Raw genomic sequence first — 5,207 nt, 5'->3', positions numbered from 1 at the left:
CATAAAGGTCTAAGCAACGATATATTAATCGGAAAGTATCAATGTGAATTTTAAAAGGTTAGATCTTGGAGTGATCTAATTCACAGCATCAGGCATATACAGGATTAGATAGCATCGATAGGGAGGAATTATTTTAGGTGATGCTGGAATCAGAATTACCTGAGATATTGATGATCCTAATCGAATGAAATTTCGTTGATTAATTTCGCTTCCAACTTAAGTTGGGAACATAATTATCAGTTATCTTTTACCCTAAAAAGGAATTCAAACAAGCAGATTCTTTTCACACCAGTTATTTAACATCGTACAACCAAATGTAATAGAGACTCTGACATACAAACAAACAAAACCATTTTCCTTAAGTCAGTACAACGGCTACCTTTCGTGGATGTCATAGTGGGAAGTACACTAGAATAGCAATAATTAAGGTTTTTGCACTCTTGATATAAAACAGTGAGAAAAAACTTGGGAAAACAGTTTAAATGGGTTTAACAGTGTAGTAAAGGAAAATAGAATTTGGAGAATTCGATACTACAGCAAAAATTTAGAGAACATAGTATTAATAAAAGTAGTTAAAGAACCACAACTACTTTGGCCACATGTATTGGTATAGAGAGGAAAACCCAGTGAAAAGAAAAAGTCTAAAAAATATTGTCAAAATTTTAAGGAAATTAGTATCAGATGTCTAATGAATCAAGCTAGTGGAAACTTACAAGGACGTTTGTAACTCTTAAGAAGGAACGTTCTTAATTAATTAAATAAAACGGAAATTAAAAAACAGAAAAAATAGCTTACTTACAAGCACATTTGATTCAATTCTTCAACGTTTCCGGGGATTCCAACAGGAAGAGTTCCATTAAGTCTACACTGTCGGCCATTTTTGCATACCTCGAGATTTCCTGAATTAAACGAAAATGGTATTGCTTATTAGGCAATAGGAAAATTGTGATCAAAGCTTTAAAGGTCATTTTTATTAATAATTCTTACACAATTAGACGAACGTTTTCCTAAATACCATTTATCTGTCATATAGCAGAAATAAATTCGTTTTGTTATATATAAAAGAAAGGTTCGTAAACGCAAGATCTGTGAAGTAATGTAATGTGATTCCAGAGTTGTATGTTTAAAGAAACAAATATATATATATATATAGGTCATTCTCCCAAAAAGGGGATTTTTTCAATCCCTTAGTAATAAATACTAAGAAATACAGCATATTTCTTAATATTTTTCTTCACTTTTCGTAAAGGTCTAACTAATCAATCATATGCATTTCTTCTGAATGCATTTAATATTTCATTCTTATTTTTTAATAAACATAACTTCAATCTTATTGTTTTCTAACATTTATTGAGGAAAAAACTTTTTTTTGTTTGGAAAACATAAATTACTTTCGTGTGGAGTCTGAATTTTTATTTCAAGAATCTTTACATTTTAAAATATTAATATTTAGTTAGAGTTACTTGTACACCTAGTTTAAAAATTCTTCCTTCCTTCAAACATGTTTCCTTTCATAACAGCATGATTAATCGGAAGTAGTTCTATGTCTAATAATGAAATATTTTATTATTTACTCATTAATGTTAAACTCGTATCAATTGTACCCAAGAATTAGTGAATCAGTCTTCATTGACATTTTATAACATAAAATGCCTCCTCCGTTCACTATTTCATCTCCTCCGTGTACTAGACAGAATTTAAAATATTTTAAATCTTGTAAAAAATGAAATAGAAAACTTGACCATTATTATAAGGACATATAATAAAAATAAATAAAGGCATTTATGTAATTTTTATCTTTTTTTTAATTACTTTAATTTAAGAAAAAAATTTAGTCTATTTATACCTATACCTTTTCAGAGAGAATGACCCATATATATATATATATATATATATATATATAGATATATATAAAATTCAAAAATCTGATTAACATTTTACTTCTAAGTAAAAATAACAGATCGAATTGAAAAAACCAGTTTTTAATCAGACCCGTTCAAAAAATTCAAAAGGACATTCGATGGATGAATCACAGTCAGGTAAAAAAAAAAAAAATTAAATAAAAAATTCTAGCATGCGTAACAAAGTGAAATTTTTCGTGGACTTATAAATTCTAATTTACAATTAAATAACTGGGAAAAAGAATAGTTTTTAGGTTTTTATTTAAAGTCACGAAATAAAAGTCTCACATTAAAGTGAAACCTCTCTTTAAAACATTGGTATAAATTTAAAGACTTTTTAAATATTACAAAATAAATGGATACGATAAGTTTTCTTACCATTTACTACTGTAAAAAGAAATGCAAAAAGTACCAACATTTTTTAACGTTCCACTTTAGAGGTTTTAAGCGAACTGAAGCAACTGTTACCAATAATGAAATTATAAATCTATCTTCGAAAAGAAAAAGACGCGCTTCCCCTTTTAAAGTTCTTTTAAACTGATTGCAGTCAGGAATTGCCAACGCAGGAAATACTCGAGACATTAATTGAAACTATTAATGTAATGCGTTGCTGTTTCCAGTTTCAATAATATTATTGAAATTGAATTTAAAATTCTCTTATTTGTTCCGAAGCTTGAAAATAAAGAAACTTATTATTTTTTTTAATATTTTTACTAAATACATATACAAATTATGTAGATTTTAGGATTTGTAACGCTAAAGAGAAATGTATTAAACTAATTATAAAATGCTTTCAAAAATTTTTTTGAACTATATTTCGTAATTTTTTTTTAAAAGTTGAAATATCCTTTTTAATTTTTTTTTACTTTTAAGAAGTTGAAAATGATTGAGAGACCAATATCGATAATTTGCGCATCTCTTTCTTTCAAATTAAAAAAAAATGACTATGATCTAAAGTAATCAGTTAGGGCGTTGCGAATCACTTTTACTGTTTTGAAAATTTTAAACGATTGATTAGAGGTAAAGAGTAGTTTTTATATCAATATTTAATCTGAGTAACTTACCTTTTACTCAAAATTCTATGCAATATTGTAATTGAGAATAATCTTTATTTTTAAATCCTTATCTGGAATTATGGTAATTCTAGATAAAGAGATATTAAGACCTGAAGACAGTGACTAAATTTTGTTCAAATAATTTGTTTTTAAGTACAGTCATAAAGGTCTAAGCAACGTGTTTGAAATCTGTAAGTAAATAATGGCAAATGATATTTCGATTATGTTAAAACCACAGAGAAGTATCCCAAGAGTTTCCGCACTATTTCAAGACCAGTGGTCGGAAGTAGCGCTTTACGCGTAGCGAAACTAATGAAGTCGCTACTTTTTTCAGTAGTTTGTAGTGTAATGCACAACTTTTTAAAGGAAGTACTGCAGTGAGTAGTGTGATACAAGAAAAAAAAACAGTAGTCAGTAGCCATACCTGGCAACTACTTTTAACGTTAGTTAAATAAGGAAACAAAGTTCAAACGCAAAAGAAAAATTCTTATCTGATTGGCGCAAATCCTACTCGGGCCGTCAACGTACGCAATGAGAATGCCTCTGTGGCCGAGCGTTAATAAGATCTACGCCTGATGCTCCAAAAAATCGGTGCAAAATCGGCCGAATTCGTCCTCAAAAATCGAATATTAACTATCTGTCTTTTTTTAAAAATTTGATTTCACTGGAAAAAGTGCATTTCTTGTTTGATTTCTAAACTTAAAATATCGTGTGCATTAATTAATTAGCATATTTGCGGTCACCCCCTCAAACCATTAATCCTAGAACCCTAATATCCGATCATTAGATCAAAAGTTATTCAGGGTTGTTCGTTTTTCGCACTGCATTTTATATCTTGGAGGATATAAAAAAGCATTGCTCACTTTAATCGCAAATATTTAATCATTTTCTAAGCATTTCTTAAATCACTGTCGAGAAAATTGCAGAGTTTGAAGATTAAAAGAACAAATCCGTAAAAAGTATTTTAGAATGAAAAACTATTTCATGTAAACATGAATCAAAACTTAAATAATTCCTTTTTTTAAATTTTTTTTTGCTATTAAGTTAATTTCATTGTTGAACATAATACGAATATATGTTTGACACTCACAAATAATCCGTTTATGTTAATCGAAGAATAAATACGGATAAGTATAATTTCTTATAATTACTACCTAAATAACAATGCTTTTTTTTAAAAAAATATATCAATGTATTTTTTTCTCTGATTATAGTAGTTATAATCATGGAATAAAATATACGAAATTAAAAGGTTATCATCAACAGCAGTTAATCAATAGCAGTCAACAGCAGAAATTTCTAAACTGTAGATTGTTTACTCTTCAAATATTTAGAATCGACTAAACGTTTTGTTATTTATTTATTTATTGTTACAAGAGGACTCCGTTGTGACTAAGGAAAAAAAATTTTGAAAAATTCATCGCGTTTATGTCTTAGTTCATTGTACTAAAATATTCATCATTCAAGGTACTGAAGTATTAATAGCTTTTGAATTTTTTTTAATGTAAATAGTATAAATAGATGTTTAGTAAATATAATCGATTACAAAAAGTGAAATAATTTTTCTGAAAAATTCATTCTTTATTCTCGCATTCACAAGCTTTCTATATATTTACGTTCCTTTTTGTCATTTATTTTAAAGTTAAACTATCATGCATAACAAGAATTTATTTTTAAATTTAAACTGAAAACTATAATTAAAAAGTTGATTGTTATAAAAGCTTGATTTTTTTTTGTTCAAGATTTCCTTCCAGCTCATCTGCTTTTGCAACTCCTCTAATTAACCTACGCGTCATTTTTGACAGTTTTGCCAGCGCAGAGAAATTAATAACAAAATTTTAAACAAGTCATGGGGTAAAAAATGTTGAAAAATATTAATTTAGTTTTACGCCACAATGAAAAACATAATGAAACAAGATTGTCACGGAAGCATTTTCTTACAAGAGATTTACTTTTAATCTTAATAAGAAATTGTTAGAGATACAAAGGATTTAATTTAATAGGAATCTATTCTGAGTGAAAAATGTGATTGACATTTTAATCTGATCTATGTTTGGTTTGAAGAAAGAAGTCGTGTTATTCTGCCGAATTACAGAGCAAGGAAATCCATGGCTCTGTGGGAACATTGTGAAATTTGCATGAGTCGCAAAATTGTTTAGAGTTAGTCATGTTATTTAATTTTGAGGTATAAGTTTTATGAGTTTTTTTAAGTTAAATTATTTTGTTTTTATAGTAGCGTGATAGCTTTGTG

The 5,207-nt window shown here is 27.8% G+C and overlaps 1 long non-coding RNA gene across 1 annotated transcript in view; it reads right to left on the bottom strand.

Annotated features, from left to right (window-relative positions):
- LOC139427013 (uncharacterized) overlaps positions 1-2,418 on the bottom strand; it is a 17,723-nt gene extending 15,305 nt beyond the window's left edge. Inside the window, exons 1-2 of the long non-coding RNA XR_011638132.1 lie at positions 2,280-2,418; positions 800-899 (exon numbers count right to left, since the gene is read on the bottom strand). This is a non-coding gene — a long non-coding RNA (uncharacterized lncRNA). The remainder of the gene's footprint in view (positions 1-799; positions 900-2,279) is intronic.
- Between the last annotated feature and the right edge of the window lie 2,789 nt (positions 2,419-5,207).

Source organism: Parasteatoda tepidariorum, chromosome 1 (assembly GCF_043381705.1).
Source record: "Parasteatoda tepidariorum isolate YZ-2023 chromosome 1, CAS_Ptep_4.0, whole genome shotgun sequence".
NCBI classification, from domain to species: Eukaryota; Metazoa; Arthropoda; class Arachnida; order Araneae; family Theridiidae; genus Parasteatoda; species Parasteatoda tepidariorum.
This window is presented reverse-complemented; position numbering and strand designations above follow the sequence as displayed.